We start from the raw sequence: 23240 nt of genomic DNA, 5'->3' as shown, positions 1-23240 counted from the left end.
TAGCTAGCTTTGTTAATGCCAAACGATGGTTTTTATGCTTGATTCAGTTCTACTAGAATGGTTCTCTGAACAAGCACTCCTGTTGAGGTGGTTAATGCACAGTTAGCTAAGGCTTCAATAAGGGTCATCTTTTTCCTTTATTTTTAAATCATTCCCAAATAAAGGTCATATTAGAAATTAAGAAAAGAAAAGAATAGAAAGAAAGTAAATGATACTCTACGTCTGGTCTAACAATTCAGGATCTTTGTATCAATGAAAAAATAATTATCTAGATAACTGTGATATGGGAAGAATAAATAATTATCTAGATAACTGCAATGGGGAAAAATAAATATATCAACATATATATGTATGTATGTACACAACTGTGATATAGGAAGAATAAATAATTATCTAGATAACTGCAATAAAGGAAGAATAAATCTATCATATATGAGTATATATGAGATATATATATACACTCACATATATATGCACATATTTTTATATATATATATAGGTTTATACCCCAACTGAGGCTAGGATTTAAGAGAGGGTTTAAATAATCTTTAGAAGAAAATAACCATTGGGTGCCATCTATTCAAGTTGAACAGTTTGATGAACATTTAAATAATTTTTTAAGGAAATTTCCAGAATTAACAGTAAAGTTATTTGTAACTTTTATCTTCATTGCTAAGTCTTTGAGAATAGTAATATTGATGATAAAAGTGTGTGAAAAGGAAAAACATATTAATAAAGACATAAAAATAGCAAAGTTAACATAGATAGCAAGCTGTGTGTGTGTCGATGGTTTCAATTATTAGAGTGATCATAACATGAAAATGATTAGATCTTTTGAAATGTAGTTTTAAAATATATGGACATGTTTATTAAATCTCAAAACAAACAAACTAACATCCCATAGAATATCCTTGGCTCTATTTCCTAAGACAGAACATTGAGTTTATGCATGGTAATACAGTTCAATTTGAGTAATTTTTAGGTTTTCATACTTCCGAAAAGGTGTGGCCTCAAAGTTATGTAACTTACTAACAAATGTGGAGAAGCTGTAGTTAGAAATGACTGTTGTATCCAAAACTATTTTGTCAGTGCTTAACATAATAATTTTTCTATTTCAAAAACCATATTGAAATGGCTTTTTGTCATTATATTACTGACAAACACATACACATACACACACAAAAAATCCTTTTTTTTGGGGGGGGGGGCAAGTATCCTTTGGTAAAGCATGCAAAAGAAAACTGTAACAGAGTGATTCTATCTCTAATTGCACATATATTAGAATTTTTAACTATAGAGAACATGTAATGATGTTGGAATTAACCTACCTTTGGTGAGAGTTAGAATGAAAAGTGGAGAATTAGCCTAGAAAAGGTTGCAAAAACTAATTCCTGGAATCCCAAGAATGGAGCTAGCTCAGGATATAACAATCAGGTAATAGCTAATTCAGCAGATTTTATTTTTCAAAATCATAGGGAAATAAATGTGATGGGAATGTTCAATATCAAACAATTTTTAAATATTCTAGTAAATGTATCTGCCCTCTGGTTCCAAGTTGTACACCTTAATTCTTATCTAGATAATAAGAGGAAGGCTGTACACAGAGTGCTTAAAGTACAGGGCTTAGAATTAAGCAGACCTGGAATGATTAAATTCTAGCTTCAAGTTGCTCAGTCTTTTGCAGGAATCAGATTATCTTTTCTATAAATGAAGATATTAATACCTACCTCATAGGCTTTCTGGGAATATGAAATGAAATGATTTATGTAAAGCACTCAGCAACACTTGGCACAAGATAGAAGTTTAAAATAAAAATATAGCCTTATATTTTTTTCTCCTCCTTAAAGATGAATGTATTCTAGATTAAATTTTTTCCACAAGGAGATAGCACCTCCCTTAAAGCTTTTCATATATCTGGTGAAATGTAGTTTTCAAGCAGTCTCCAGAATACTGGATTTATAATTTTTCTCTCTGAACTTAATCAAGTTATTTAGCCTCTCTGAGCTGTATTTTCCTTTCTGTACATTCAGCATACTAACGTCACTCTCATATGGTAATTATGGGAATCAAGGGATGCAAAATTTACAGTTATATCTGACAAATATATAGTATATAGAAGCATTATTATTTTATTTTTAAATAGCAAAAAATGAAAGGCCTCTTCTTTTTGTCATCTGAGTTCCTTCTACCTCCCACTGCCTCCGACAAGGATGTAAGCCCTGCCCGGTATTTGGTTTCTGGTTTGAAGGCCAGTATGAACATACACACATTTTCCAGTTTATAAATACTAGTTACCTTAATCATATAAGGTCATTTGCCTGCTATTCTAATATTTCCCAACCTTTTTTCCTCATTTTATCTGACAGGCAGTAAAGAATACACAAAACCTGATCATCCTAACTTCCTTTGGTAAGTGATTTATGATTCAAACATTCACTGAAATCAAACCTTACATTTGCAGGCCATATATGATTGACTTTCACATAAACACTCATATTTAATGACTTCGTTGACTGTGATTCCTACACAAGGTTTCTAATAACTTCAGGGGTGGTGGAGGTACATTTATCGTCTTGGTTAAAACATCTGCAAGTTTGTGTCGCCAAGAATTAACTTAGGGTTTGAATTATCAAGTGGTCCTTACGCGGGGAGGTGTGCCTTATCATCGGACTCAGGAGCTTTCCCTGAGTACTTGCACACACCACTCACAAAAATTTTATCTTCATTCCTAGCTACGCCAAAGGGATGCAGAGATTGGAAGATGAATTTGAGAGGAACAGTGGAACTGTTGCACAGTTTACTCACTTAGCAAAAAACTTAAAGCCAATACTTTACAAATCTATTTCTCCAAGTCTTTTCTACTACCCTCCAATGCAAAAAATGAGTGTACCAGCAACTTGCTATTTTAATGTTTCTTCTTTCTTCTCCCTCTAGAATGCAGAGACAATTTTAGCTCCAAGCTCATTTTTTGTGTGTGACCTAAACTTATTAAGATGTTCAGTTAAACAAAAATATACATCTACTCCTTTAAAAAGAGCCTGCTTACTTAGAAGACTTTTTTCTTTTAAATGTGAATTTATTTCATTTATTATTTCATTGACTATTCCAGTGCCATTATTCTTGTAAAATAGTGTTTCCTGATTTGGAATCCAACTGTTAAGTACTTTATATTTTAATAATAATGTATAGACTGTGTTGTAGTGATGTGTATTGTGAGAGATAACTGTATTTTAGATGAAAGTGTTTCTCTAAAATTAGAATATATTAATAAATTGGCTTCTTGAACAGTGAACACAAAGTAATTCCTTCACTAAGCTTTTCCTTTAGTCGGTTTCTGAGGGCTTGAAGGATAGGACAGCATGATGAATGGTGATTAAACTGAGCCTGAGCAAAATGATGAAAAAAATATAAAATTTTTCATTCTTGACAACAGGCATTAACATAGAACTTAGGCCATTATGTTCAGCAGAATTGAAGCCAAGATCCTTTTATAAGTTCTTACAGTGGCACACAGGGAGTAAAGGAAGGAAGCCAAAGGACAGGCCATTTTATTTATAAGCTAAAAAAAAAAGTCAACAGTGGGAATTTTGAGTCTTTCATTCTTCCCAAGTAGGAAATATTTACTATAGTACATTTTCTTTGTTATGAGAAATGTAAGTGCACATTTGGATATAACAATCATTTAATTGCTAAAAGTATGACAACCTTTGATTCAAATATTTTATAATTTTAGGTCTTATTATTACCTTCAGTAACAGCAAATAAAAAACAAGCAGTATATACTATAATAATAATTGCTAACACAAAGCATTTATTATATGATAATGTTATATTTTACAAACGTTAAGTATTAACTCCTTTATTACACATTCGCATTTTATGAGTTATGCAAGATTTTTGTTCATTTCAATGAATGGATAAACTAAAGGTAATTTTCTTAGACTTTCTGGCTTCTACATCCATGTTTATCAGCTTTGATATTCTGAATCTCACCACTCAGAAAAGAGGCCATATGGAAGAGAGATGTCGGTCATTTCAATTCAAGTGGTAGCAGTAGAAGTACAAGAGTTTTTTTCTACAGGTAGAGCTAGCACGTTTGCTGGGGAATAGATATGGTGTATGAGAGAATGAGAAAGTCAATAAGGGCTCCAAGGTTTTCTCCGATACAACTGAAATTTTGGAATTCCAATGAATTGACATGGATAAGACTGTAGATGGAGTAACTTTTAGAGGGATCATAGCAATTTTTTTTGGATAATATTTATTTAGTATGTTTCTTAGGCAGTTAGATGGCAAGATCTAGTAGACAGTTGGCTCTAAGTACCTATAGTTCATAAGAGATGTAGAAATTCAATTTGGGATGTTTCATCTTATAAATTATACTTATAAAGTATAGTATATCTTATAAGTATAATACACTTATAAAGTAAAGTATATCTTATCTTTAAGTATATCTTAAAGTATAATATACTTATAAAGTATATCTTATAAATTATACTTATAAAGTATGTTTCTGATATGAATGAACAAGTTAACTTGATCAACTTCATGGCTAAAGGCAACTAGTATATCTGATTCAGGTGCTTAAACATTTGCTTGAAGTTACTAAAAAGTTAACATCATAATGAAATGTTGCCAGGCAAATATATCAGGGAGAGATAGGAAAGTAAGCTTAGTATTTGAGAACAATTTTTCTTTAGGGCTGTTCACCTATTCTGAAGAAGGGCTGAAGGCACAAAAAAAAAAAAAAAAAAACCATCATTTTGTTGATAACCTTTTAGAAGCTGAGGGACAAAGTCCAGGGTCTCCCAAGAGGAAACAGCTGATAATTTCCCCACACTTTGAGTTAAAACCCAAGAGAGCTATAGTCTAGCAGTTAGGGTGCATCTGGAGACCTGCCCTCCTAGAGCTTGAAGCCAAATCTTCAGTAATATTAATGCCAGAAATGAGTTAAATGCCAAATTGGTGGCCTCCTCATTTGACTTCCACAAGTTAAAGTAAAATTTCTCAGAAGACAACTTTACCTTGAACTTCAAATTACATTTATGCTATCAAATGTTACACAACTCCTGACATTCAATTAAAAAAAAAAGTCAAGCACATACAGAAGTTAAAACACAGAAAGAAGAAACGAGAAAAATTGATAATAAAAACAAAAGTAATCCTGGACATGAAATTACAATACTTTTAAATAACTTTTAATATTAAATGTACAGAGATATAAGAGAATGTTCAGATTTTTGGAAGAAAAAAATGAAAATAATTTAAAAGACCCAAATGATAATTTTAAAACTGAAATATAAAATAACCTAAAATAAGAAGTCAACAGGGAAACTTTGAATGTTCTAATTTTGAAAATGTTTGGCAAGATGATTGGCAAGAAAGCTACATGTAGTTATGTGATTAAACTACTGAATATTGAAGGAAGAAAAATAGAAATTTTTAAAAGATCAAGAAATATACATGACAATTTACCTTCAAAGCAATAACATAGACTGATGGATATTTTCTCATCACAAATAATAACAGCAAAAGCAGTGATGAAAATTGTGTATTTAAAATGCTGAAAGAAAATGTTAAAATTAGAGTTTTCTCCCGAGGAAGAATATTATTCAAAAATGAAGGGGTAATCTAGGGTAATCTAGATATCTTTAGACAACCAAATTTGAGAGAACTTATCACCCATCAGGTTATATTAAAAAGTATTTTTAGGGTGGTTTTCAGGCCAAAAGTAAACTATCCCAAAGAAAATTAGGATATGTAGAAAAAAGAGCAGTGAAAATAGTAAATATGAAGGTTGATATAAATGAATAGTGGCTGTATAAAACAATTTTGGCAGTACTGTATCAGATACATATCTAATACTTATTTACATATCCATATTTTTTTTTTTAATTTATTTATTATTATTATACTTTAAGTTGTAGGGTACATGTGCATAACATGCAGGTTTGTTACATATGTATACTTGTGCCATGTTAGTCTGCTGCACCCATCAACTCGTCATTTACATCAGGTATAACTCCCAATGCAATCCCTCCCCTCCCCCTCCCCATGATAGGCCCGGTGTGTGATGTTCCCCTTCCTGAGTCCAAAGTGATCTCGTTTGTTTAGGTTCCTATGAGTGAGAACATCGCGGTGTTTGGTTTCTGTTCTTGTGATAGTTTGCTTCAAGAATGATGGTTTCCAGCTGCATCCATGTCCCTACAAAGGGGCGCAAACTCATCCTTTTTTATGGCTGCATAGTATTCCATGGTGTATATGTGCCACATTTTTCTTAATCAGTCTGTCACTGATGGACATTTGGGTTGATTCAAGTCTTTGCTATTGTGAATAGTGCTGCAATAATAAACATGCGTGTTAATATGTCTTTATAGCAGCATAATTTATAATCACTTTGGGTATATCCCAGTAATGGGATGGCTGGGTCATATGGTACATCTAGTTCTAGATCATGAGGAATCGCCATACTGTTTTATAATGGTTGAACTAGTTTACAATCCCACCAACAGTGTAAAAGTGTTCTATTTCTCCACATCCTCTCCAGCTTTTGTGCGTTTCCTGACTTTTTTAATGTCAGCCATTCTAACTGGTGTGAGATGGTATCTCATTGTGGTTTGATTTGCATTTCTCTGATGGCCAGTGATGATGAGCATTTTCATATGTCTGTTGGCTGTATGAATGTCCTCTTTTGAGAAATGTCTGTTCATATCCTTTGCCACTTTTGATGGGGTTGTTTGTTTTCTTGTAAATTTGTTGGAGTTCTTTGTAGGTTCTGGATAATAGCCCTTTGTCAGATGAGTAGGTGCAAAATTTTCTCCCCATTCTGCTTAGGTTGCCTGTTCCTCTGATGGTAGTTTCTTTTGCTGTGCAGAAGCTCTTTAGTTGAAAATTAGATCCCATTTGTCAATTTTAGCTTTGCTGCAGTAGCTTTTCCAGTGTTTTAGACATGAAGTCTTTGCCCATGCCTATGTCTGAATGTGGGTACTACCTAGGTTTTCCTCTAGGATTTTTTATGGTAATGGGTCCACAACATTTAAGTCTAATCCATCTTGAGTTAATTTTGTATAAGGAGTAAGGAAAGGATCAGTTTCAGCTTTCTACTGATGGCTAGCCAATTTCCCAGCACCATTTATTAAATAAGGAATCCTTTCCCCATTTCTTGTTTTTCTCAGGTTTGTCAAAGATCAGATGGCTGTAGATGTATTGGTATTATTTCCTGAGGACTCTGTTCTGTTCCCATTGGTCTATATCTCTGTTTTGGTACCAGTACCATGCTGTTTTGGTTACTGTAGCCTTGTAGTATAGTTTCCCGAAGTCAGGTAAGCGTGATGCCTCAGCTTTATTCTTTTTGACTTAGGATTGTCTTGGAATCTGAGGGCTCTTTTTTGGTTCCATATGAACTTTAAAGCAGTTTTCAATTCTGTGAAAGAAGCTCATTGGTAACTTGATGGGGATGGCATTTGATCTATAAATTACCTTGGGCAGTATGGCCATTTTTCCGCGATAATGATTCTTCCTATCCATGAGCATGGTATGTTCTTCCATTTGTTTGTGTCCTCTTTTATTTCACTGAGCAGTGGTTTTGTAGTTCTCATGAAGAGGTCCTTTACATCCTTGTAAGTTTGGTTCCCTAGGTATTTGATTCTCTTTGAAGAATTGTGAATGGAAGTTCATTCATGATTTGGCTCTGTGTGTTTGTCTGTTATTGGTGTATAAGAATGCTTGTGATTTTTGCACATTAATTTTGTATCCTATGAGACTTTGCTTTGGAAGTTGTATCAGCTTAAGGAGATTTTGGGCTGAGACAATGGGGTTTTCCTAAATATACAATCATGTCATCTGCAAACAGGGACAATTTGACTTCTTCTTTCTAACTGAATACCCTGATTTCTTTCTCTTGCCCTAATTGCTAGCCAGAACTGTACTATGTTGAATAGGAGTGGTGAGAGGGCATCTGTCTTATTAGCCAGTTTTTCCAAAGGGAATTTTTCAGTTTTGCCCATTCAGTATGATGTGGCTGTGGGTGTGTCATAAATAGCTCTTATTATTTTGAGTACGTTCCGTAATACGAATTTATTGGCGTTTTTTAGCATGAAGGGCTGTTGAATTTTGTCAAAGCTTGCGTCTATTGAGATAATCATGTGGTTCTTGTCTTTGGTTCTGTTTATATGCTGGATTATGTTTATTGATTTGCGAATGTTGAACCAGCCTTGCATCCAGGGATGAAGCCCATGATAAGTAGTGGATAAGCTTTTGATGTGTTGTTGAATCGGTTTGCCAGTATTTTATTGAGGATTTTTGCATCGATGTTCATCAGGATATTGGTCTAAAATTCTCTTTTTGTGTGTCTCTGCCAGGCTTTGGTATCAGGATGATGTTGGCCTCATAAAATGAGTTAGGAGGATTCCCTCTTTTTCTATTGATTGGAATAGTTTCAGAAGGAATAGTACCAACTCCTCCTTATGGTAGAATTCAGCTAATGAATCCATCTGGTCCTGGACTTTTTTTTTGGTTGGTAGGCTCTTAATTATTGCCTCAATTTCAAGACTACTATTGGTCTGTCCAGGGATTCAACTTCTTCCTGGTTTAGTCTTGGAAGAGTGTAAGTGTCAGGAAATTATCCATTTCTTCTAGGTTTTTCAGTTTATTTCATTAGAGGTGTTTATAGTATTCTCTGATGGTAGTTTGTATTTCTGTGGGGTGGGTGGTGATATCCCTTTATCATTTTAATTAAGTCGATTTGATTCTTCTCTCTTTTCTTCTTTATTAGTCTTTGCCTAATTGGTCTGTCGAATTTTGTTGATCTTTTCAAAAACCAACTCCTGGATTCATTGATTTTGGAGGGTTTTTGTGTCTATCTCCTTCAGTTCTGCTCTGATCTTAGTTATTTCTTGCCTTCTGCTAGCTTTGGAATGTGTTTGCTCTTTTTGCTTCTCCTAGTTCTTTAATTGCGATGTTAGAGTGTCAATTTTTGATCTTTCCTGCTTTCTCTTATTGGGCATTTAGTGCTATAAATTTCCCTCTGCACACTGCTTTAAATGTGTCCAGAAATTCTGAGTATGTTATATCTTTGTTCTCATTTGGTTTCAAGAACATCTTTATTTCTGCCTTCATTTAGGTGATGTACAGTAGTCATTCAGGGAGCAGGTTGTTCAGTTTCCATGTAGTTGTGGTTTTGATTGAGTTTTCTTAGTCCTGAGTTCTGGTTGGTGCACTGTGGTCTGAGAGACAGTTTGTTATAATTTCTGTTCTTGTACATTTGCTGAGGAGTGCTTTACTTCCAATTATATGGTCAATTTTTGGGTAAGTACGATGTGGTGCTGAAGAATGTATATTCTGTTGATTTGGGGTGGAGAGTTCTATAGATGTCTATTAAGGTCTGCTTGCTGCAGAGATGAGTTCAATTCCTGGACATCCTTGTTAACTTTCTGTCTAGTTGATCTGTCTAATGTTGACAGTGGAGTGTTGAAGTCTCCCATTATTATTGTATGGGAGTCTAAGTCTCTTTGTAGTCTCTAAGGACTTGCTTTATGAATCTAGGTGCTCCTGTATTGGGTGCATATATATTTAGGATAGTTAGCTCTTCCTGTTGAATTCAGTCCCTTTACCATTATGTGTGGCCTTCTTTGTCTCTTTTGATCTTTGATGGTTTTAAAAGTCTGTTTTATCAGAGACTAGGATTGCAACCCTGCTTTGTTCTGCTCCATTTGCTTGGTAAATCTTCCTCCATCCCTTTATTTTGAGCCTATGTATGTCTCTAAGTGTGAGATGGGTCTCCTGAATACAGACTGATGGAGTGTGACTCTTTATCCAGTTTGCCAGTCTGTGTCTTTTAATTGGAGCATTTAGTCCATTTACATTTAAAGGTTAAGATTGTTATGTGTAGAACTTGATCCTGCCATTATAGTATTAACTGGTTATTTTGCTTTCGTTAGTTGATGCAGTTTCTTCCTAGCCTCGATGGTCTTTACATTTGGCATGTTTTGCAATGGCTGGTACCGGTTGTTCCTTTCCATGTTGAGTGCTTCCTTCAGGGTCTCTTTGGGGGCAGGCACAGAGTGGTGACAAAATCTCTAAGCATTTGCTTATCTGTAAGTTTTATTTCTCCTTCTTATGAAACTTAGTTTGGCCTGGATATGAAATTCTGGGTTTAAAATTCTTTCTTTAGAATGTTGAATATTATTTACTCTCTTCTGGCTTGAAGTTTCTGCGAAGATCTGCTGTGAGTCTGATGGGCTTCCTTTGTAGGTAGCTTGACCTTTCTCTCTATTACTTATAAGATTTTTCCTTCATTTCAACTTTGGTGAATCTGGCAGGTATGTGTCTTGGAGTTGCTCTCTTCTCGAGGGAGTATCTTTGTGTGGCGTTCTCTGTATTTCCTGGATTTGAATGTTGGCCTGCCCTACTAGGTTGGGGATTCTCCTGGATGATATCCTGAAGAGTGTTTTCCAACTTGGTTCCATTTCCCCTCGCGCCATTTTAATCAGGCGGAATTTTGGTCTTTTTTACATAATCCCATACTTCTTGCAGGCTTTGTTCATTTCTTTTCTTCTTTTTTCTTTTGGTTTCTCCTATAGCTTCATTTCATTCATTTGATCCTCAATGTGATACTCTTTCTTCCAGTTGATGGTCGATTTACTGAAGCGTGCATTTGTCCGCGTATTTCGTGTGCGTGGTTTCATCACTTTCATTTCGTTTATGACCTTCTCTGCATTAGTGAGATCTAGCGTCAATTCTTCCACTTTTTCAAGATTTTACCCCAGTTTCTTTGCTGGAGTGCGTAATTCCTCTTTAGCTCTAAAAATTTGATGGACTGAAACCTTCTCTCATCGTCAGAGTCATTTTCGATCCAGCTTTGATCCGTTGCTGGCGTGACTCTGCGCTCCTTTGCCGGGGAGATGTGCTCTTATTTTTGAATTTCCAGCTTTCTGCCCTGCTTTTTCCCCATCTTTGTGGTTTTATCTGCCTCTGGTCTTTGATGATGGTGATGTACTGATGGGGTTTTGGTGTAGGTGTCCTTCCTGTTTTTGATAGTTTTTCCTTCTAACAGTCAGGACCCTCAATGAGTCTGATGGAGATTAGCGAGGTCCTCAGACCACTGTTGCCTGGGTATCAGCAGCAGAAGGCTTGGGGCAGAATATTTCTGAACTTGGCAGTGTACCTGTCTGATTCTTGCTTTGGAAGCTTCCTCTCAGGGGTGTAGCTTCCACCCTGTGAGGGTGGGGAGTGTCAGACTGCCCCTAGTGGGATGTCCCAGTTAGGCTACTCAGGGGTCAGGGACCCACTTGAGCAGGAGTCTGTCCCTTCTCAGATCTCAACCTCGTGTTGGGAGATCCACTGCTCTCTTCAAAGCTGTCAGACAGAGTGGTTCGTCTGCAGAGTTTCTGCTGCTTTGTTGCATTTGTTGTTGTTGTTGTTGTGTGCCCTGTCCCCAGAGGTGGAGTCTACAGAGACGAGCAGGTTTCATGAGCTGCTGTGAGCTCTCCGCAGTTGGGCTTCCCCAGCAACTTGTTCCCCCTAGCAGCCCTCAGCAATGGCTGGTAGCCCCTCCCCAGCCTGGCTGCTGCGCAGGTAGATCACAGACTGCTGTGCCCCTAGCAGCAATGAGGGAGGCTCCGTGGGCGTGGGACCCTCCCGGCCAGGTGTGGGATATGATCTCCCTGGTGGTGTGCCTGTTTGCTTAAAAGCGCAATATTGGGGTGGGAGTTACCCGATTTTCCAGGTGTTGTGTGTCTCAGTTCCCTGGCTAGAAAGGGACCCCTTCCCCCTTGCGCTTCCCAGGTGGCGATGCCTCGCCCTGCTTCAGCTCTGGCTGAGTGGGGCTGCAGCAGCTGACCAGCACCGATGCGTCCGGCACTCCCCAGTGAGATGAACCCAGTACCTCAGTTGAAAATGCAGAAATCACCCGGTCTTCTGTGTGGCTGGCTGGGAGTTGGGGCGGAGCTGTTCCTATTGACCCATCTTGCTCAGCCCCTTACATATCCATATTAATATTCATTATATTTATTGGAGAATATGGAAGAGAAAAGGTCCTTCATTGACTTCAGCCCTGGCCTTGTGTGTTTATGGTTGTGTCTTCTGCTACCAGTGGGTCTTGGAAATAAAATAAATATTAATAAGTTTTTACGTATGTTTCATATATATTATCTGAGAAGTATTATATAAAATAAAAATTTTTATTACCTGAATAAGTCCTTAACATTGCCACTCTGGTATATATTTCTGTGAGTACTGTTAACCTTGCTAAAAAGTATGAATGTTACATGATTAGATACTACTCAGCAGTGCTCACCGGCATTTTCACTGCATGAATATTCACTATAGACTATGGTTCTTTGTACATACACTTAAACTTCATGTATATCGAAATAATTTTATTATATTCATAATTAAGGGTATAAAAATAGCTTAAAGTATTTAAACATTTTAATTTCAGGAATTCCAATTCTTTGTGTGTGAATCCTGAAGATTCGTATTTGTCAAGAGTTTAAAAACATTACACAGGATATTAATAACTGAGACATCCCTGTGGGAAAGAAAAGTAAAGAAACCATAGTAATTATTACCAAAACAGACTTACCTATATGTAGTGAAGTGATTTACATATATTATTTACATGAGGCATATTATTTAGTATGAATATAATAAACATAAGAGGTCAAGTGAGCATGAAAGTATTTCTGAGAAAGTATAGAAAAGGAACAAACCAGAGTGTAAAAAAGAATTATCAATTCCATGTAATTTTCATCTGCCAAATGAGCCAAAGGTACAAACACAAACTTTATTGAGCCCTTACTCTTATTTGTACCATAAGGACAGTAAAGGATAGTTAGAGCAATAAATCACTGACGTTAAGGAATGTCAGAATATTTGTATTTAGCCCCCAATAAGAGGAAGTGTTCTGGGGATGATATTCACTTGTAAACAGTAATCATTAGCATCAGGGTCATATAGATACCTGCTTTCCCTGATGGTGTCATGGTAATCCTCAAGAGTCCTTTTGGGTATAATTGATACCTTTGAGATTATAATTTATCTGGTAAATAATCTTAATGAACTGGGTCTTTGGGGAAATTTGCACAATACAAGAATTATTATTCCTCTGAAAATCATAGAAAGAAAACACGTTTGCACCATGTAGTCCAGATGCCAGAGGTTAACATATTTCCCTTTCCTAGAAAAAAGTTGTACAGAATAGTCACTTTAACTATCTCTCTTCTGTTTATTTATTTTTCTTAATTCCATGTATTTTATCACTTAATAAGCCTTAATTGTGCATTTGTAATATAGCAAATATTGTACAAATAATTAAAACATAATTCCATCATCTAAGAAGCCCAGGTCATTAAACTGTCAACAAATGATTCAGTCATCATTATTTTATCACCATTTGTTAGCTACCATCTAATGTCTACTATTTCCTAGATACTACATATATGTTAAGTATTTAGCTAAATATTTTGAAAAGATCATCTTAATTAAAACCTCTGCTGCAACTAATGTGACAGTAAGCTTGGATATCAAAATACTGAGCTCAGAGTAATTAGGCAACTTTTTCACAGCTGAAGAGTCAGAGACTGATGAATGAAGGGGTAAGCCCAGGGCTGATTTCAGTGTTTGGAGTCTCAAGCACTACGATAAACTTCCTATGTACCAAAGCAATGCAATAGCTGCTTTGGACACACAGAATTGGGGTGGTACACTCTGCCTGAAATGAGAGGCCCTAGGACGACTGCACAAGGATGTGATATTTAACCTACACTTTGAACGTATAGCAGATAAGCATTCACCCATTGTACATATTGGAATAATACATTCAAAACAGATGATCCTATATGAATAAAGAATCAAGTCTCATTATTTCTTATCGTAAATTTTCAATATGATGATATGTATTATTGCACTTAAGAAAAAATTTATAGGTCATTGGGCATTAAATACGTATGCTGTAATCATAGAACATTTATTAATCTATATTGGACTTTGCACACTGCATTTTATCTCAATGCTGATTAATAAACATTTGAATGATTTGTCTGATTTTACAATATTTATAATACTGTTTATCTTTTCCATTTAAAATTACCTACTGTTTTCATTTCATTTTTAGATCAACACATTTTGGTTAACAGCCCTAATCATGCAAATAAAGCTATTTTACTGTGGGAGCCAGACACATAAGAGCAAGTGAAATAAATTCTGAGTAGCCTTCAATGTAATCACACTAATGGCAATTCTCATCTTCTTTGATCTATTTTAGTACCAACTCCTTTAACGGTGATGGACATGATAGTTAATAAGTTGCCGACCCTTATTTCACTGTATTTTTTTCTGTTAACTTCCTATGACTGTAGATGAGAAGATGCACTATTTTAAAACTGTCGTTTCTACTATTGGTTGACCTACGTATTTGATGCAAATTTAAACTATCACAATGTGATTTTTTTGGATTAGAAGAAATTTATTCTGAGGTTTATCTGGAAGAAGAAAGTTACAAGGATAGGTAACAAAATATGCTTTGCAAAACAGAAAGAGCAAGGAGGATTATTGATACCTTGTCATATGTACAAATATGCCATCGATCCTTATAATTTAAAGAATATGCTACTGAGTATCCTTAAATGCAGAAAAAAGAAATTAAAAATAGAAATATATGGAAATGTAATATATATTCAATTATTTGAACTGAGTTTTGTCTCCCATGTTTTCATATTTATCAGATGACTGTTATTACAGCAAAAACAAGCCAATGAAATATATGGTAACATTGAAATTTCAAATTCACTGTGGAGGGAAAGTTGATTATCATTAGCTAAAAAGTAGTAGGAAAAATAAACTTAGATTATCACAAAGCACGCACACACACAGACAGAATTTAATTGTGTCATATAACCTACAAGAAAGCGATAAACTATTACAAGAAGAAAATTTAGAAGAGCTTTCTAGATATCTTGTAACAAAATCCATTCAAATATCACATGACACCAACATTTTTAAAAGAAGAGGACTATTTTATGTTAATGGACATTGTTAAGTTTAAAGAAAAAAAAAACAAGATAAAAACATAGTGGCAACAGATATTGTAAACACATCACTGAATATCAAAAAATACAGATGTATTGATTATGTATTGCTGTATAAGAAATCACCCCAAAACTAAGGAGCTCAAAACAGGATAAAAGAGACACCGGTCCTGAATTCAAGAGCAGCCTTTCCAAGTGGTCTCTGGCTTAGAGTCTTTCATGAGATTGTAGTCAGACTGCAATCTGACTAGGGCCATCCAAAGTCTCCTTGCTTCGTATTCTAGTGCTTAGGCTATACAGTCCAGAGTAGAGGATAGAGCAGCCTAGGACCTTCGGCACCATTCTCTTTCTCTAGCTAAACAGCCTCTCCAGCTTACTAGCATCACAGTAACACGATTTCTCATGTGGATGCTCAGAGGCTCAGAGTTCCAAAGGCACGATCCCTGAGACAGCAAGCCAGATGAAACTCTACCAGTTTTATTCTCTGACCTTGAAAATCACAGCATCACTCCTACTGCTGTAGTTGCTCAGAGAAGACAGAAGCCTTTACCCAGATTGAAGAGTAGGAAACATAAGCCCCACCTGTTAATGAGAAGAGTGTGAGTCACATGGTAAGAACAATATGTGGAAAATTCATTTTGCCACAGTATGGTGACTTTACAAATAATGAAGAACATAATGCCTAGGCGTAGAAAGACTTAGATTTCCATAGGTGAATGGGAGAGGAATACAAAGGCAGAGGGATTCAGGCAGAGGTTTCTGCACCCCCTGTCCCCACCATCATCCAGTGGAGGTATTAACAGGAATTTCAGGAGCATAAAGTCATGAGGCAGAGGGAAGCCTCATGAGAAGATCCTCTTCATGCTTATGTGGTATGGAAAAAATCCAAAAATTCACTGAATCCCGGAATGTCGAGTGATACATTCAGATAGACACACCTGATAATATGGAACCAAGTAACTATGTGTCCCATAAAAGAAACAAAGGCACTGAAGACCCTCATCAATTTCTTCTTTTCTATATGTGAAAATGGAGGTCTCCAGACATGAAAACACATCAAAATAGAATTAGTTTATGGAAAATATCCAACACCTGGAACAAGTAGATATGTGAAGGACTTGGAAGCTTCTCTGTGGATACTCCTGAACTCAGATTCTTGACTATGACATAGCAGTTTTCAATATCCAGACTTCTTTAGGGAAACAAGAGAATCCACAGCAGTGGTGACACATCCGAGATTCTCAGCACAAATACTCTACAATTTAGATATTTTTGAATAAATGAAAAAATAATAAAGCCCTTTTAACTTATGCATCACTTATGTATAATTATTCACAAAAGGGCTGGGCAGAAATTTCCAATAATTGCAAAAAATGTTATTAAATAAAATTTACCTACTTAGGAAGACAAATTTTTCACTATGGTGGTATATATTCCTCTGTAATTTGCATTATGTTTATATAATTAAACTAGATGTGAATGTAGTTAAAGGCTAAAGCTAAAAGCTACAAAAAGTATTTTTGCAAAGATTCAAAGTGTGATAAATTAACTAACATTCATGATGTATTTAGAAATCAACGTAGATTCAAAAACATCCCGACTCTAAGTAACCTTGCATCCATCTTTTCTCATTCATTGTTTTTCTCAGATTTCTCTTACAAAGGTCATTAATTGTATCTCATTATGAGATCCTACTATTAGTTCTCATCCTACTTCACATTACTTGAATTTATCTTCCTTTGCCTTCTAGGTCACTGCACTCCTGCTTCTCTGATTATTTCCTTTCTGAGTAATTTTCATGATTCTGGTTCTTAAAAATACTGTCAGTTCACAATAAAGTTGGTATTAAATGATTAAATAAATAAAACCTTTGTGCTCACAGGGAAGAAACACATGTAACAGGAAATTTTATGCTACCTTAATTGTATTCCTGTTTTCAGTTTATATTCCAATTGGAAAATTACTATTGACTTAAAAAAAAAAAAAAAAGCAAACATAAGCAATCCATAGCACACCAGAAACAAAAACGTGAAGTATAAAACCAGCTCATGTGTAACACAGAAAATGCAGACAAAGTGAACAGAAAGTACAGCAAAATGCTTCAAGGGACAGAAAAAGAAACAGAATCTATTCATATGGATAAACTAACTAGCAGTTGACATTCTGCAGACAATACTGGAGGTAATGAAAATATCTTAAAGATACTATAATTTTAAAAGTACTTATTAATTACTATTTAGCATATACAAACCCCAAATCTGGGAATTTTATATTTTTTCACAACTAAACTAGTTTAGGACAAAGATACTGGAATGTTATCACCAGGAAAAAAATTAATGGAGAGCTTAGACTAGAAGAAATTATCTTTATTAAACATTCCTAAAAGTTTTTACTATTATATGTATAAATAAAATGTCAATAATTAATACCAGAATCTCTCTTTAGGTATGATTTGGGATTTGGGTATGCGCTCATGCTGTCTAAATTTAGGTTGACTGTATATGTATGTTTTTCTTCGAGGATGTGGGCCCAGTCATTCTAATGGAAAATCGTTCTTGTCTACATCAAGCCTAAGATAAAGAGCCTCTTAAAGTGGATAATATCTGACATTACTGAGTGAACATCTTTAGGTAAATAGGCCACCTTCCTGAATGCCAGCCTAAAGAGTCTTACTTGACTTGCACATTGCCATTCATTATCCCTCTATCCTCAAATACTTCTTTATTTCTCTTTTGAAAAGTCTCTGCAACCCAAGAATTTCTTGTCTGCTATGCAAATGACTTCCTAATGTCTAGCTGAAACCTGCCTAATGAGCTTTAGATTCATACTTCCAATTACTTGATCAGCAGCATCATCACCTGGATTTCCAACTGATACTTTAAACTCCGTAAACACAAAGCAGGATACATCAACTTTCCCAGGAGATCTGTCACTTTGCTTTCCTAAATTTCTCTTGGTTCAAAACGATTCTCACAGTTACCTAAGCACAGTCATCCAAAACTAACACAGAAGGCACATCTCCTATGCAGATTTCTCTGATTCTTACAGTAAAACAACAACAACAAAATGACAACAAAAACTCTTCTTCTGATGAAAGTATAACTGAAAGTTGCCTACGACACATCTCATTTTTTATCATGGATTAGTCTGTCCATGACATACTTCATGACTCATGAAAGCATGCCTCAGGACTTGCTTTACTACGACGATATGAATCTCAGGCACTTGCGAATTTGCAATCTTTTCTGAATATATTTCGAATGAGTAGTAAATGAATGAATTTCATATGTATAAAAGAAAAATATTTCTAATACCTCAAAAAATGTATTACACTACACACACACACACACACACACACATTCAAGCCCTCTTTAGCTTTTATGTAGTTTTAGTTTTTTAAAACCTTATGGGAAACTAAATTTGACCTATGTCAAATTATATGTCTAGGAATTAGAATTAGATAGGCAGATACTTGTTTACCTAATTAATGCCTCTGCAATTGTAGAGATTCTAATTTTATCACATTGCTTTCATCTTTCCAGATCAGAGAGCCATTTTTAAGATATTTTACACAAACTGATACCATCTCTTCATGTTTAATCATTTAATGCACTCTTCCTTAGATCTTTTCTATCTACTCCATATAAAATAATTTGATGTTCTATATTAAACTTAGCATTATCATTTCACTATCATTGTGATTTTTTTATATTGTGAATTTTTGTGATTTTTGCTTCCAAAGATTTTCACATGATGGCTATGATTTTCCGATTTATTAGAACATAGTTTCTACTCTAGTTACTATTCTAATTCAGGAATATATCCCTCAGGGAAGCAGGATACAGTAGCTCTAAATTCCTTTCACAGATCAGATACATATATACATACCTATATTGAAATGTATATACATCATGCATAAATGTGTGTAAATGGAGATTATAAAACATGCATGATAGAACTATTGAGAAGTGTAAATAAACAAACATAAGTGAAGTATTTGAAACAATGGCTGGCACACAATCACATAATAAATCTCAGCTTTGATTATTATGAATGAATCTCCCAGGATCTTTTACAGTGATAAAACAGTAACTGTTGAAGTTTTAGATCCATAAAAATCATTCTGCTGAAATCTGAAATAGAAACTCTCAAAAATTTATAACTGCATGGAGATTAACATATTACCTAACTTAACCCTCCTACTTGTGTTAGATATAATGGTAGAATAAGAAATGTGTAGTGACTTGCCCAAGGTCAGACAGTTAGTTTGATTGCAGAACTGGTGGCTAGAATATGAATCTTACGAGTCAGTGTACTTTCTAACTCAGTATGTTTCTTGCAGTTTAGTTTGTTTGTTGCTACTCCTTTTTTACTGAGATCTTGTCAAAGAGATACTGAACATAAGTATGAATGCTAATATTTGGCTTCCTTTCTTATATATTAAAAAATAATTGTAAAACTGTGATTAATTCTTACAGAACCCATATTTCTTACACTCTTACATTCCTAGAAGTTGATAATCACATATTTCTTTTTTTTTTTTTTTTTGAGACAGAGTCTTGCTCTGTCACCCAGGCTGGAGTGCAGTGACCGAATCTCGGCTCACTGCAAGCTCTGCCTCCTGGGTTTATGCCATTCTCCTGCCTCAGCCTCCCGAGTAGCTAGGACTACAGGCGCCCGCCACCTCACCCGGCTAGTTTTTTGTATTTTTGGTAGAGACGGGGTTTCACCATGTTAGCCAAGATGGTCTCGATCACCTGACCTCGTGATCCGCCCGTCTCGGCCTCCCAAAGTGCTGTGATTACAGGCTTGAGTCACCGTGCCCGGCCAATAATCACATATTTCTTATTTAAGCACTTTGTTATACACACCTGTGACAGATAAAAGCATAAGGAACTAAGATTTTGGTGCCTAGGAGTCTACCAAAATCTGTGCTCTACCCTCCATAGTCTGGAGCTCTCATTGGGCTTTCAGTGGTCAACTGGGGGACAATATTTTCTTTGTTTCTTTTTCTTTTTTTTTTTTTTTTGAGACCGAGTCTCACTCTGTTGCCAGGCTGGAATGCAGTGGCAGGATCTTGGCTCACTGAAACCTCTGTCTCCCGGGTTCAAGCGATTCTCCTGCCTCAGCCTCCCGAGTAGCTGGGACCACAGGAGTGCCTCATCACACCCGGCTAATTTTTGTATTTTTAGTAAAGACGGGGTTTCACCATGTTGGCCAGGCTGGTCTCAAACTCTTGACCTCACATGATCTGTTCACATAGGTCTCCCAAAGTGCTGGGATTACAGGTGTGAGCTGCAGGGACAATATTTTCTAATATCACCACTCCATCTTGCCTACAACTCTGGACACATGACTAATTTTCACCAGCAGTATATCAGTAGCAATGATGCTTTTATGAAGTGTGTGAATATCTTCATTCTCTATTTGTCATTTCTCTAGGTACAAGACTGTCAAGCCTAAGGAACAGCAAACTTGAAAGGGTATGTAATCCTAAATCAGTAAATTGCATAAAGCTGCCTGGCAGCCAGGACACCATATTGTATTGTCATGTAAGTGAGAAATAAACTCCTATTGTCTTACATCACTAAAATTTTGAGGTTCTTTGTTTCCTCAATACAATCCAAAGTAAAATTTGCCTGTCTCCTTCGTGTTTCTATAAATGATTCAATATTTGAAGTTAATAAAACTAATCTCTTAAAATTTTCCTATATCGTGGACTTTCTACTAATTCAGAGAGGCACCCTGCAAATCTAGTCTGATTCAATATCATTAATATATGTACTTCATTCATATATAGCATTTGTGGCAAATAGAGATTTACGAACTCTCTATGAACCTTTTTGTCACCAGGATTCACTTTTATTTCCACATCATTCACTCCAACCCACTCTGTTCAGCAAAGGTCTAAGTAGTATCAAGTGAATTGAGAAGTTCAGCAGGGGGTTGGGATGCCTGAATGAAAAATAAATACAATAACATACGTCTGTTTTCTCAATACAAACAGTAGAAAAATGAAAATTCAGACAATTTGTGAGTATTATTACTTAGAAGTAATGTAGACTTAATTTTCACCAATAATATAGATCAATTGCTCTTTAATGTCTTTTAAAACTTTCTGAGATGTTGAGTTTTATACTGATCTTGATTTTTTTTTTCCCTTTTGTTTTCACTTCCTGCAGCTGTAGCTTCCCTGTGACACAGTTAAGCCACATCCTGCCCACCTCCTTTCTAGTGCCTCTTCTGTGACTTACTGGAAATAGGCTCCCAATCGTTTTTTAATTGCCATGCATGGGAAATGTTTTTCGACAGCACAGCTGGCTCCAGGATATATCTCTGGTATTGGAGCAACTATTTTCTAATTGCTTCTCTACCTTTCCGATTAAACTGAAAAGAACTCAGCTGGGGGCAAACTCTTCAAATGGATAACCAGCCCTACTATGTCAGCTCCTAGTTGCTCTGATGTGATAATCAGGAAAAAAGAAGTGTTCCTTTTGATAACTGAACTTCAGTAGTATTGAGAACAAAGGAACTTCAGCAGGATGGAAATGGGACTTTAGTCCAGTATTTCAGCCTCATGGGAAAAACCAGAAACACTGAGATCTTGCCTATTAAACAATACATGACTAAATTCTCCTGTATTTGCTATGTCAATTTTTCTTGCTTGCCCATGTCAAAAACCTTCTTAGTGGAAAAATTCTTCCTACTACTCTATTGTCAACTTTCTCTATATAATACAAGTTCCCATCTGTGGGTTAACTGTATCCTAATCATGAACATTCAACTGATGTTTGGTCTGTATGTTAGTTTGTGGTGTCAGTGAAAATTGTGTACAATTACAACTACATAATCTCAGAAGCAATATTTTCCTCACTAGGTAGGCAGACATATTTTTCTAATTCTAACTAAAAGATAATATATTCATTCAAGTAAGAACACCTTTAGACTGAGGTCCTTAAGCCTTTTTGTTGATGTGAAAGGAAAATAAATCTTGGGGCCCCCAAGTCCCTAAGCTAAAGGGAAAAGTCAAGCTGGGAACTGCTTAGGGCCAACCTGCCTCCCATTCTATTCAAAGTCACCCCTCTGCTCACTGACATAGATGCATACCTGAGTGCCTCCTTTGGAAAGGCTAATCAGAAACTTAAAAGAATGCAACCATTTGTCTCTGACCTACCTGTGACCTGGAAGCCTCTCCCCTCTTCAGTTCTTCCCACTTTTGCTTCAAGTTGTCCTGCCCTTCCAGAGCAAACCAATGTACTTCTTGCATATATTGACTGATGTGTCATGTCTTCCTAAAATGTATAAAACTAAGCTGTTTTATACAATTTTTTTTATAAATGTTCATGTTTTATACATTTCATCACCTTGGGCACATGTCTTCAGGACTTCCTGAGGCTGCGTCTTGGCAAAATAAACTTGCCAAATTAACGGAGACCTGACTCAAATTTTGGGAGTTCACAGTGGAAAAAAACATGAAAGAAAAATATCTGTAAGTTTCTGTTACTTTCATTTTAGTCTGGTGAAACAGACAATAAATAAAGCTCAAATTTTTAAAATGATGAATTATTCACAGCACCTCAAATTTAAATGATGAAAAATTTTCAAAATGAATTTGATAAAGGGGCATTATATTTTTCATTAAAATGATTTTAAAGACTATTTTGTTATCATACAATAGATGGTACCTTGTAAACAGACCTAGACAGTGTAAGGACATGGTTCTGTTACAGTGGGTAGTTAGGTCACCCAACCACGACAGTCAGGTGACCAGCATGTGATGATGGTCAGGCAGCTGTTACATGGTCTCTCTAAAATAATAATTGGTCGCAGCCAACACCAAGGAAAGGCAGTATCCCAATAGATTGAAAAAATCTGGAACTGGTGATCGGCAGCTCCCCAATAAGATCTTAGGAGCTGGGTGAGTGGGCTCAAGCATGCAAACTAACAGGCAAAATGGCAGAGTTTAACTGGTATGTGACCTTCTAGGAAAGCCTCAAGTGAGCATGCCTACAACTTCAGTAAACGCACTGAACATGTGGCCCCTCCCAAGTGTTAGCAGGCCACTGCACATACGGACAGCCTGCCCCAAAGGAAGAATCGGGGAAGAAGGCAATAAGACCCCAGAGGCATGCCAATGTATAAACCCCAAGTCAAAGGTCAAGCTGTGCACTTGAATCTCTCAAGTTCCTCTCTTGGCACTCTTCCAATTGTACT

This window comes from Papio anubis, chromosome 15 (assembly GCF_008728515.1).
Source record: "Papio anubis isolate 15944 chromosome 15, Panubis1.0, whole genome shotgun sequence".
Taxonomy (NCBI): domain Eukaryota; kingdom Metazoa; phylum Chordata; class Mammalia; order Primates; family Cercopithecidae; genus Papio; species Papio anubis.
Note: the sequence above shows the minus strand (reverse complement) of the source record.